The 13171-nt window shown below is 41.9% G+C and overlaps 1 long non-coding RNA gene across 4 annotated transcripts; it reads right to left on the minus strand.

Annotated features, from left to right (window-relative positions):
- Positions 1–256: 256 nt before the first annotated feature.
- Positions 257–9979, minus strand: LOC113844473 (uncharacterized). 4 transcript variants are annotated; one of them, XR_011811347.1, is made up of 8 exons: positions 9483–9979; positions 7259–7376; positions 6908–6993; positions 5686–5878; positions 3661–3821; positions 2246–3142; positions 1580–1714; positions 257–1272 (listed from the first exon to the last, which is right to left on the minus strand). It is a non-coding gene; the product is annotated as an uncharacterized lncRNA (long non-coding RNA). The 4 variants fall into 4 exon arrangements; XR_011811348.1 differs by having other exon boundaries at positions 257–1714; positions 2246–2482; positions 3016–3142; positions 9483–9977; XR_011811349.1 differs by having other exon boundaries at positions 257–1714; positions 2246–2318; positions 3016–3142; positions 9483–9974.
- Between the last annotated feature and the right edge of the window lie 3192 nt (positions 9980–13171).

Below are 13171 nucleotides of genomic sequence, written 5' to 3' on the forward strand. Positions count from 1 at the left end.
AGCAGTTCATGTGGACACCAGGCTCAAACCTCATCTCCCTGCAGGGGGTGGTGGTCATACAGCTGCAGTCCACCTTCAGAGGCACTGGACAAAGCTCCTGGTGGAGTTTTGTCTTGTGTTTTTGTTCTTGAATGCAGAGCATGCAGTGGACTTAAAGTATTTCTGAAGAGAAAAAAAAATTTTAAGGGGGCTGAACTCAGCCCTCCTGTACATGAGGTTTGTCATACCTCGTGTTCCTACTTCTGGGAGATAGCGAGTTACTTATGCTGTGTAATTACCTTTGAGAGCTGCCATTGTAAAGAAAGAAACAAAAACAATTGTGAAGTTATTTAATACATGGAAGTTCCCAAACACAGAACAAGCAAGAAAGGAAGCAACCTAACTACCAGGGGACTGGACCTGTAACTTTCTTTTGTTAATAACCCTCTGGAATAATAAAAATGGAAACTAAGATACCAGTAGGCCTCCTTTGTAATTTATTTAAAGTTACCTGAGGTGGGGGGTTCTTATTCAAAGATTGCCATCAGATTGGTTTAGCACAAAAGCCTCCCTGCTTTTCCCCAATTTCCCTTTGAACTGTGAGGGCAAAAACCAGCTTAACAGGAGAGCTGCTGTAATGACCTTTCTGCTTTAGGGAGGAAGGGAGGTCAGCATTTTGAAGTGTAAATGAAGGAGGAACCTGGGACACTTGCACTAAAAGTAACACCCTACACTCAAGCTGACCTCTTGGACTCACCCTGCACCTCTCTAGCTCCAGTGCAATGTCACTTTTTTTTTTTTTTTTTAAGCAAAGCTGCTTCCCCAAGGTGTTAGTGTTTGATACTTCACTTTTTGCTTCTGCTCAACTAGCCCAGGTAATGATACCCCCCTCAGTAACATGGTACACATTGTGCTACGTGACCCTGCTATGCCATGACAGTCCCTTTCAGTACCTAGAAAACAGCCCTCCTGTCAGGTGCCCTCACAGGGGAGGCAGAGCCACAGCCCCTGCCTGTAACACACAGGGCCAGGCAGCCTGCGGAGCTGGGCAGCTCGTGGTGGAGCACAGGACCAGAGGTAACAGCCACGCACAGCCCACCCTGTGTTCCTGCAGAACAGCAAGCACAGGGCTGCAGCCACTCGCCTGAGCTCACTGAAGGTTTAAGTCCTAAGGTTTGACATCCAGGGCTGCTCCGGGGCTGGCTGCAGCTGCTGCGGGCACAGTAGAGACAGCGAGGCTCAGCTTCATTTCCATGAGATGAAAGGCGGCCGGGTTAGGGCTCTTCTGCAACGCTGCGGTGAGAGCAAGTGCAAATCCTGACACTTTGGTGACAGAAACACAGCTGAGAGTCAACATAAAAGTGCTAGCTTTGGTTCAGCAGTGGATTTGGGGGGCTGGCAGCAGAGTTACCACTGGTAAGCAGCTTTGCAGACCGGTGAGGACCCTTCCTAGTTGAAGCCAGCCTTACCCATTTACCTGTTCCCTTTCAAAATCCAAAGTGCCGTTGCCCTTCCCAGAGGGAAGCCACTGGTGGGGCCCTAAGTGCTCCCTGCACACTTACACCACGACAGGACTAGAGAACCAGGCAGACCCTGCTACCTGTGGTACTGCAGAAGGAAACACAGAGGAGCTCCGGGCTGGCTGCAGCCTCCTGGCCAGCCGCATCAGCTGCTTTCCAAAGGCCACGATGGTCAGGGAGAGCCAGGGCAGGAGGGCAGCAGGACTTTCTCAGGCCTGTGGTGGTTGAAAAGAAAAAGCCAGGTCAAAGTGCCGCTATTACAGTTTTTTAGAAAGCATCAAAAGCATTTCCAGAATGTGTTAGCAATAAGGCTTTTTTTTTTTTTTTTTAAATCCACAAATTAGGTTCACAGAATGTTTACATCCTCTGATTAGGTGCCGCTGGATTTCTCCATTTGCATTTCTGTACCTTACTGCAAAGGTGTCAGATCTGACACTTCCCCGACAAAGGCAGGAAGAGGTGAGCTTTGTAGGGGCTGGACTGGGGAAGAGGGAGGGAAAGGAAGGTTTCCAGCAGCTCTGATGAAAAAAGAGCGAACCCTTTCAAAGCCCTTCTTTACAGAAAGGACTGCCTTTACTCTTTTCCATTCCAAAGTAATATGAACAGACTGACTGATCTGACAGTGCGCTGCATTGTAAAAGGAGAGAGGAACAGCACACAAACAGAGGGACTTTCGTTTGATATGCAGTTGAAGAATAATTGAAAGGACTCATCCTCCCCTCTCTTTGCATGTCAGTCACTCACACCTGCTGCAGGGGAGAAGCACTCCGTCCTACACCAGGTCAGCTGGGAGGACTTCTGTTCAAATCTTCTCCTGAGCTGCTGGCAACACAGAACAGAGCTTTGTCAGAGCCTCCAGCCAGGGGCAAGATCAGGCTTCAGGTTCTCCAAACCAAGTGACATCTTCTTTTGTCACCCACTAGCAAATATCATGTAGTTCTCTGCAGAGTCTTTCACCTCCAAATAAGTAAATCTTTCAGCCTCTATTCCAGTATAAGGTTGAAACAGAAAAGATGACAAAAAACAGATACAGAAAACAGAAGAAAATTTTAAAAAATCACTCCAGAACTCAGCAGCAGGGCTAGGGGAGGAGGCCAACTTCCATGCAGACATCTACAGAGGGAAATTTCTGCTAGGCAGACAATTTATTCCTGCCTGCAACACTGGCAGCTTATGGCTATTACCATCCAAGGTGCTGTCATTAAGCAAAGTGCTATTGAAACAAATCACAGAAAAGGGGGATTTATTTCTGAGATATGTGCTGGGATTAACCAACATTATCCCTGGCATCCAGAGCTTTGCCACGTTTTGGTAAGCTCTCCACAGATAACATCCCAAGGGGCCATCCAATCTTGACATCTCCAGCTGTTGGAGCCCAGTCTTAGGATTCAGTTTATGGACCCACCTCCAAACAATCAGCAACCTGCACATGAGCACACACACAAGCAGGTCTCCAGCCCTACTTCTCCTCCCCACGAGGATGTGGGTGCAGATACTTAGGTTTTACAAATCAAACCTTTAGCTTTTGGAGCACACCAAGACTTTTGCCTGAGCAGTTCGTCCTTCTCTCCACTGAAGAGGATGACCAGGCCAAACAGCATGTCCCCTGCTGAGCTTCCCCCACCAGCCACAGCTTGGCACCACTGAAACACACGAGATGGTATGGATAAGACCCAGGAGAACATCCTCTTGTTTGCATCCACAGATGGATGCAAAGGTTTGAACAAGGTCACGCAGGATCAAACAGTCCACCAACCCAGCTGGCTGAGCCAAAAGCCTATCCTTCTTCCGCTTCCTAAGACGTATTTCATTTTGTTGCATGAGATCCCTGGTTCAAAGCTCTTTTTTTATGCACTCTCATACAGATACCCTGAGCTCACAGTAACCTGAATGGATAGGGTCACTAAATAGTGTGCCTTAATCCTGTAAGGCTTACATGAGCTAAGAGAAGGGAAAAGGGGGGAAAAAAGCCAGTCTGTTTCCTTCCATGGGATTTTTAGCTGCATAAGGAATGTAAGCATTTCTTTGTTGTTTTTCATTATTGTTTTCAGCAACTGTAATCCTTATTTCTGCATTTTAAGAAAGTTAAAATACATCAAATCTGGTGCAGAAAACATTCAAGCATGAAAATACACATTACAGTAGGAAATTTTAAGCTTACTTTAGTTAAACAAGATGATGATTGATGGTGATCTGATTGGTCACACTGCATACGTTGTGTTACACTGCACTCCTTCCAGCTGAGTAAGTCATGGGTTCAAAAGGCCTTTTAATCCAACAAAGTAGAGTCTTAAATGCCAAGTGCTAGATAGGGGATTCAAACTGTTTGAAATGAGAAAGTAAAAGATTGAAGTCAGACACTGGAAAAGCCACAAATTCCCTTTTTCACTATGTCAGCAGGTCAGATGAGACAGTATTCTTCCAGAAACAATTTTTTTTTTTTTTTTTTTTTTTTTTAAACACAAAGGACTTAGTAAAACTACAACATACTGGCAATTAGACTGGATGATCCCTTCTGGCCTTAGATTTCTTAAGCATAAAACTACTTCACTTTGTAGTCTTTTAGTTTTTACATTGATCTCAGACTAAAATTAGAGTGAAAGTACAGTGAGTACATTTTAGTGTTGGCTTTGTTGTTTTTTTTCCATCTGGGAAAGTGCAGACCTAGGGCACCCTGAAGCACACTTTTGCAGACAGCTTCAGGAATTGCCCAGAGTGAATTACCCTCAGCTGAACTCTGCAAAAGCATAAACCATTTAGGTACAAAGTAAAGCAGCTGAATTTAAAATCACCAAAGACACAAACCTTAAAAATATCCTTAAAAGATGTGCTCATTAAGAAGAAAAGGAAGTTACTGGGCATCGCTTGGAGTTCGCGTATCTGCTCTGTTATGTGCTTCAGAAAGGACTTCATCTAGTGGCCTTCTTTGTATTCATTGTATTTGTTCATTTGGACTATCCATGAATGAGAGGCACACTAGCAAAACTTTAGCATTTCATTCTCACTACACTGACGTTGTCAGAACCAACATGGGCTGCAGAGAGTCACTACAAAATCCCTTCTACTGCCACCCTGCAAGTCTTCACAATTGGCATTCCACAGATGGAAAAGGGAAAACAAACTCCTGAGACATTGTCAGCCCCGTAACTTTTCCACCAAGGCAGAGGGGTTGTTCACAGCACCAAAATGTTTTTTTTTCAGGCCTCAGTGATGCAAGTCCTAGCTAATTTGCCTCCTTTGGGTCAGCAAGCACTAGCTGGTGTTTACTACCTGCTTTCTGTAATGAAGACACCTTTGTGTGTCTTCTTGAGCTGAACTGGCCAACTCAATTGAAATACCCCTTAAAATTCATATTCCAAGTCCTCCTATGGCTGAAATAGGAGACTTATTGGTATTGGGTGAACTGCTACAGTTTGGCATAAAGTGTCAGCATACAGTGTTTAGCATAAGCATTGATATACCTCAGTCAAATGACAAAGGTACATGCTCGATCTTCTTGCTTTATTTGCTCACCCAAACAGGTATATTAAGTCCTATCCATCTCTGCACACTTCAGAGAAGTTATCCTTGGCCAGCCTGGCAATGACCACACTGAGTCAGCAGCACACATGCATGTAAAATTAATAGATGTAAATGGCATAGACCATATGGGAAATGAAATATGCAAACAAACATAAAGAGAATCAGTGTAGTGTAAAATAGGTAGATCAAGAAAGAACAGTTACATGCAGTCAAGCATGAAAGGTCTTGTTGGTTTGCTTTGGTTGTTTTATGTTTTTTCCTCTTCTACTCACAAACAGCATACTTTGAAGCAAACTGGGAAATTTGGGGTCTGCCTACTTTGGAAAAATGGGTCCCCAGAGTGCTGGCAATTATAAGAGGGTTCTCAATTATTATCTCTTTCCTTGAATAAACTAGATGCTACTCCAAGTACTTCTAAGTCTCCTGTACACAAACAGGTGGGCTCTTTGGTCTAGTAATCAACCCTCCAGCAAGTTACCTTCACAATACAGCATACACAGTCACCACATTGAATCGTCAGCAAGAAATAGATCCTTGCTGCAAGAAACCAGCAATGCTTGGCCAAGCAAGAACTAAAGGAGTTAGGTGTGGATCCCAGTGTTCCTCTGAGTACATTTCCTCCAGAAATGCAGCAGAACCTTACACTGTAATGGGGAAGACTCACCCCTCTGGCCCAAACCGGAAGATCTGGCCATCTGGTCCCTTCTGTAGCTGAAGAAGATGTTCAGTGTTCAGCCTCCGTTGATTTCCTATTGGAATCCCACAAACTGGCAGAGGAATCAGTATTGCTGGAGCAATGCAGGGGAGCCTACCTGGTGCCACTGGTTTGTTTTCTGTAGTACTTGTAACCATGGCATCTGAGCAGCAAGAAACAAACACGCAACATCAAGAACGGAAGTGCTTCTACTTCCCCTGTCCTTCCCTTGAAACAAACACTTCACACGTTTTGTACTTACTGTTCTTGTTGTTAAGGAACATCAGTATTAAGAAACTGTCTAGACAGAGTTATTTTATACATCAATCTAAATAAAAACTACAGATGGATTCATCAAATGGCCCAAATATCTATTTAGGTTTTGGTTCTCAAGACCACCAAAATCTGAAGTATCTGGAGACAAAACTTTGATTTAACTTAGTTTTTAAATGTTATTTCTGAGTTCTGATCTGTACTTGGACTCTGACCATTCTGGCATTTGGGAATTTAGTTTACCAGAAAACCCAGGTGGACACAGCCCTTCTTGGGGGTTGGGGCTTGGTGCTGTAGCTTCTTTTGCCAAGTGCTCTAATCCTCACCTTTCTTCCCATCCCTTCTCCCCCTTTCTGCACGTCCACCCCCCCTCTTCCTTTTGTCTAGACAATTGTGCAATTTCAACCTTCCCTGTTTTGGCTACCTGCTCATTTGTTATGGTCATAGCCCATGGAGGTGCTCAGATTTAACCCCTTTGTCTACCTTTTGTGTCTGCATTTTAAACACTCCCTGTCTCAATTCAATTTAACTGATTTTTAAGGTCCAAGTATCCACAATGTCAGAGACATTCATCTCAATCTTTTTCCTCAAATTCTGACAAATAATCGTTATGTCTCTCCTGAAGAAAGATAAATGGTGTTTTGCTGTTGATAAAACTATTTTTAAAAAGGTGGTAAGTGATTTCAAAGAAGAGGCAGTGCCCTTTGGACCTCTGTCGTTATCCTCTTCCTTCAATTCTTTCTTGAAAGTCACAAACCAGAGTGCAGCAACCCAAATGTTTCCAGAGCAACAAACTGTCAGGTTCTATATATAGCCCAAGTGTCACAGTTCAATCCTCATCTTATCTAAGAGCCTTAGAGGTATGACACACACAATGCTTGGAAAGTTGTGGATACATTTAATAAAGCAGTTTACTCACAGTAAGTCTTGGCAATCAGCTTCAAGTAACTATTACATGCGCTGATGATGCCATGAAGTCAGGGAAGGCTGTAAGCACCCGTACACCTGGAGAACAAATAATACATGTCTTTCCCCTACATGCCCCTCTCAAGCCAAAAACACGTTTTATATCCGAAAGTTTTTAACATCCCAAAGTTTTTAAAGCCCTCTTCAGAAATACTTGAATAAGCAAGTTAGACTGGGCAAGTCAACCAGGTGATAAGAACTTGAGTTTATAAATAGAGATGGTATTTACAACACATTAGGACACAGTGCTATGCTTTTTGGACCTAATTTACTGCCAACCCATTCAGACACATCGACCACTTACATTATGCTGGCCAAGATATCCCAACCTTCCTTTGCATCACTTTAATTTGTCCTCTTGAATGGCGCCATGGGTAGCATTAATGCTCAACAGCTTCCAGAGCATTTGGGACCCTCTGATCCTGTCAAATACGTTCAGAAAGACTCCATCTGTAAAGCCACTTATCAGTGTAACAAGTAAACGTTAACACCATAAACTTCACAAGCCTATGAGCACTAAATTAGGTGACAGAGGCAGTCCTGTATCACTTCAAACTAATTCTGTCAGTAAGTGAAACCTGTAAAAAAAAAAAACCAACAAACATTTACAGTATGTACTGTGGTCCAATCTATATCATTCAGCTGTGAAACTGATGGAAGGTGATAAATGTTTTTACAGATTAGGATATAGACAACCTTATTTTGCTGTCCTGTTAGCTTGATTATCCCCCTTCTCAGCCAGCATTTTCCCTGAGAACCCGAACCACAAGTCCTGAAAACTGTTCTTTAAATTAAAAGATTTAAGCATTGCCTCACAATGGCAAAGTACATAAAAAGAAAAGATTTTAAGTGGACTGGTAGGACTGATAACACAATGTTGTTTTAATAGTCAGGCCTTTATATTGATTTCACTTAGTTTCAGTGCTCAGGTAACACAAGGTTGATTACCAGTAAAGAGCTTTAAATACACTGCCTAACTAGATCCAACGCTTTAAGAACGTCCATTCAAAGCAGTTTGGTAATTACCTTTTTGGTAATCATCTCTTCATTTGTACACAAATGAAGACAATGGAAGAAAGATTTTAGTTCTTTACATTGTGGGACTCCTTTGTTGTTGTCGTCAAGTGATTATGTCAGCTACCAATTTTAACATACTTCTAACATAGAGATATTTTATACATAGATATTAGGATTTTTCTTATACATGTATACTTGAATTTTTCTCTGAAAGGACATCAGGCAGAAGGGAACTTCAAGACAATCAACAGCACACAAAAGCCTCTCAGTGAAGCAGCAAGCAGGGAGGTGGCGTTTCAGAAGAGGTACACATCTTCTAGCGAGCAGACCCGAGCAGAAAGCACTCCTGGCCAGCCCTCCCCGTCTTCCTGGCCCAAAGAGCCTGCCCAGAGCAGCTGGGAGAGTCTTCAGTAGTCACAGCCTCACAGCAGCACTTCAGAAATAAAAAAATGAGGGGCTGGTAAATACAACAGCATACAGACACCAGAATTAAATTCCTGATCACCACATTCTTCACATTGTCACTTTTGCACCGTGCCAAACTTTGTTTTAGTTTCCCATACCCAAATTGCCATTCGTGAAGCCGCTGCTTTTGGCCCCACTCTGGCAACTGAGTCTCTGTACAAGAGCCTGAAGGCACGGATGGAGCAGCCCCAGGGCTTTGGGAGCTCAGCTTGAGGGCTAGGGTTGTTAACCAAGACTTCCATGCCAGTCTGGAGAAAATCATGCAGCCAGAGTGATTTCAGGTCATTCTTTCTTTTTTCATGCCCTGCGGCAGCCACATACTTTTCTTTAACTCCACTGCTTTAAAAAAAAAGTCTACAGGAAGTAAATTAAAACATCATTTATCCCAAAGAGAAACAATTCTAGTAAGTAGTTATTACATTGCACAATCCAAGATTGTAAAATTGATTTTAAATTTGACTTAAAAGCAATTATATGAAAATATACTGGTTGGCACAGTGAGTTGCATTTTATTCTTGCAATGACAATACATAAGATGTTATTTTGTTTCTCAGAATTCTGTATAGCTGCAGAAACAGCATTTTAGGACTCTAAATATACTGTACCTCTGGCACTACAGCTATCACAAGACTTTGCTGCTCCTGATTGCTTAGCACAAACTTGCTCTGCAATTTAATTAAATATTTTCATTGTAAGCCTCTGCTTTTACTAAATCTAGAAATGCAACTGAGCCACGGAAAACCTTTTTTTTTTTTTCCAGAATATGGGAAGACGTGTCAGGATTCAAAATTCAAACTGAAAGTTAAGGAGAGTAGGAGAAATGCATCAGCACAAGCACAGGAACACTCAGACCAATTTATGTATTACCTTCAGTCTTTAAGTGCTCCAATAGATTTGCATAAGCTCCCAGTAAAACAAACATTTGATGGTTGAAGAGATGCAGTCTGCAGGAGCACAAGTCAGAGCACACAGACCAGACATGGTGCAGAGCAAAGCCTTAGTATAAAGTGCCTGCCTACAGGCTGTGCTACAGACATGATCCTTACCTGGGCAGCTGGAGGAACTGAGCAGGTCTTGCCAGGACTCCACAGAACTGAGCCACTCCAGCGCTTGAGATTGTCCAAATGAGAGAAGAGGCAAATGCAGGCTGCCCAGCCTTTCTGCCGGTTCTTGCAGTACTGCCTGGCTTGAAATTTGTTTTCTCCTTCCGTAGCAAAGAACAGTAACAAAAATGAGATTCAGTTTCAACTTAGTCACAGGGCTAAACATTAACGTGCTACATGTTGTGACTTCGCCTTTTCACTGTACTGAGAGCACAGCAGCACTGGTTCCATTTCAGCTGCCAGGCCTCAAATTTTATTTCTACAAGTACTCTCGCACTACAAAGCTTTCTCCCACCATATTCAGTTTCCTGTTGTCACATAACAATGCTAGTTAGTTCCCGGCTATGGCAAGAGTACTTCGCCTGGCTTCCAAGGCACGCAACACAGACAAGATACAATCCTGGCAGCAGCAGCAAGAGCTGGAATGCCATTATCCCAGTCAGGAAAAGCAACAACACAAAAATTTGGGGAGCAAACAAAATACACCTAAAAAACCTGAAAATTAAAGCCACCTGGAGAAATGCATTTGTTAAATTTATCCAGCCAGCTTGTTATAAGGGCTTTTATAATTAGGTTGCTGGGTTCTCTGGTTTCTAGGTTTGCTTTTCTTTTGTTTCCCCTAGGGATGGGAAAAACAAAAACAAGAACACAAAAACACAAAACAATTTAAAAAAGCCAACACACAGGAAACGCAAAAGTGAGTCAGCTAGTGACAGCAGAAGGGAACAACAGCAAACCTTACCTTGGACAAGCAATAGTCAAATTCATTTAGAAGTACATCAATATGTGTTTTGTTTTTTTTTTTTTTTTTTTTTTTTAAACAGTGCAACAGTAATACAAAGAAATGGCTTTTAGACCATTTGACAATTAAAAGGGGGTAATAAGTTCGCTATATCCTGTATGCGTGTATTAATACAGTATGCCTTGACAAATCTTAACACACCAGGAAACTCTAATACATCTTCAGATTTATTCTTGTTTGGTCTAGTTAAAACACATGAAGTGCAAAGCAGCATGGCCAGCTAGGGCTGGTGTAATGCCATCCCCACCAAAGACAGCTACCCCAGTGGCAGCAGGTGCTTGAGATCCTCCTTGCTAACTTCCTAATTCTGTATTACACAGAAATCATCGTGTGCACCACAGGAAACACACGTTTTACCACAGCACCCACTCATTTTGATTAATCCAGTGTTGAAAACAGTCCAGTTAAAAAATACCACAAAAAAAAACAAAAAACGAAAACAAGTGTAAACTTGTGTCCTGTAACTAATATAAACAGCAAAGGGCCTGCCACCTGAACTATTTATAGCACCTTGGGACATTCATTGTCCTTCACTGGGAATTTTTTATTTTTGGCTAAAAAGCATTTTCTTTAGTAACAAATGGCAGGTGCTCTCATACTTCCATGTTGTTCATTAAGGTTAAAACAGTGTTCATGTGTTGCCATAGCAGCTTTTTTGCTGTTGTAGAATGAAACCCCATCATGCACACTTCAACCTAATGTACTTTTGAACTTTTCAGCAGATGCCAAGACAAGTACCCATGATCAAAACTCCAGCATTTCAGTTTCTTCCTGGACTTATACTTTTCACACTTCGGAAGCCTGACATAAGTCTTTCCAAAAAAGAAAAATGTTAACTAGTAAAGCAAACTGACCAAGCTAAAGACATTCTGTACCATCCCCTGAACACTGTCCTCTTCCACAGCCTCTAACAGAAAGGGGATGGTGAGCTGCTCGCTGCCCTGATCAACACATCTAATGTTTCTCAAGCTCACAAGCCTTTGTAATCAAGTAAACACTGGAATTTCTGGAAATTACTCTTAAAAACTTTGTTTTCCTTTTAAGTCATCAGTTTGTCGCTCTGCCAGAAGTATGCAGCTCATTTCATCATGTTTGAGTCAGATTTATCAATGCATTGGTTTCTTTCCACCCTTCCTGGGAACACAAGGAAAGAAAAATCGAGGATCTTGATGCTCGAGTAAAGCAAAACACTTGTTCTCCAAATTCATGCCAGCTTTAAGTGGACTAAAATCCGATGCTTTTCAGCAGCCTCTCTCCCTCTCCCAAGCAGAAAGTTTATATTTGTTTCCTATTTGTGTTGATTATCATTGGGCCAACAACTCTTCATTATGAGTTTTCCCACCACATTATCTGGAATTCTAGCCACAGATCTCTTATCAAATGATGTAAGAGCAAACTCAATAGCCCGAGAATACAGGAAGCTGAATAGAGGAAGTACAGTGGCAGCAAAATAGCCAGATTTAATCAAAGGACACCAGTGACGCCTAGGGGCTACAGAGATGGTAAAAACTCTGACAAAGACTGCTCCCAACAGCCCTGCCCCGTAAAGCAAGCTGTTATCTCTGAGTGCCGACAATGCAAATGCCTAAAGCCACATTTAACTCGTACTGTTATTACACTTATGATTTAAGAAGAAAAAAAAACACAAAGAAAAATACTCCTGCTTCTGTTTGTGTGTGCTTGTAACTGTGAAACATTACCTGGTAATTTACTGCAGCAGCACCACCGCTCTCCAACAGTTATAGATCCATTATCACAACTTACATCCAAAAACCAGCATAACACCATCTCTACTGAGTTGCAGAGATCCCCATATTTGGGCATAACTCTCAAATTTGTAGTTCTGTAAAATGCTTTATTGGTATCTTTCTTATCTGCGTGTTTCATTAAGCAAGGAACCAAGGTGCTATCATGACAAAAACGGATTTCAGATTTCATGTACACAGAACTGCTCATGTATTTAGGGTCAATTCAGAAGACTTCAAAGGGATTTGAGTGATAGGTTCAGCAAGTGTACCTTAGAACATCGTAAATTCAGGCAACAGTGCACACCACACAACAATTGTACCCTTGGTGTGCATGCAATTCACCTGCACAGTGCACTATTTTTTTTGCACGTAAACACCATGACTTTTGCAGCACATGTCTCCCTCATGACTACATTAGGAATTGTACCAGCTTTTCTGTTAAAAAAAAAAAGTATCCCAAAATAGAGTCAGGAAAAAACATACACAATGGAGTTATGATAACGTGGGTTCTTCCTAAACTGGAGGAGGGCAGTGGTCCAAATTTATATTCCTCACATGCTGAACTACATCATAGCTATGAGAATACACGTATTCACACCTCTCCACGTTCTCAACCCACCAGAGTATAAAACAGTAAAAAAAAACAGTAAAAGGGGTAAAATCCAGCATAAAAGTTCAAACAATCTTCAGTCTTATACCACCACTTAAGACTAATAATCATTGTACAAATCAAATTTATGGGGCATAACAAATTCTCTACCTCTAAAGCTAGAGATGGCTGCAGAAGAAAAGGTATTTAAAGATGACATTAAACAAAGCAAGAAAGGACAGCATGCCGTCTACAGGTTTTGAACATCACACAGAAAACCCAGCTGCATATCCACTTCCAGGTACTAAATGTGTGCACATTTTCAGCATGACTATTCAACATAAAGACTTGCAATTCATAACTGAACTTGTGAGTCAGGCAAGCTGGCAACAGTTTTCTTTCAGGATAGTGAGCCACCAACTATCTTCACAGCTTACAAATTCTTCTTTGAAATGCCACTTCATGTACTTGCTGCAATGTATGTATTTTTGCT

Source organism: Anas platyrhynchos, chromosome 9 (assembly GCF_047663525.1).
Source record: "Anas platyrhynchos isolate ZD024472 breed Pekin duck chromosome 9, IASCAAS_PekinDuck_T2T, whole genome shotgun sequence".
Classification (NCBI taxonomy): domain Eukaryota; kingdom Metazoa; phylum Chordata; class Aves; order Anseriformes; family Anatidae; genus Anas; species Anas platyrhynchos.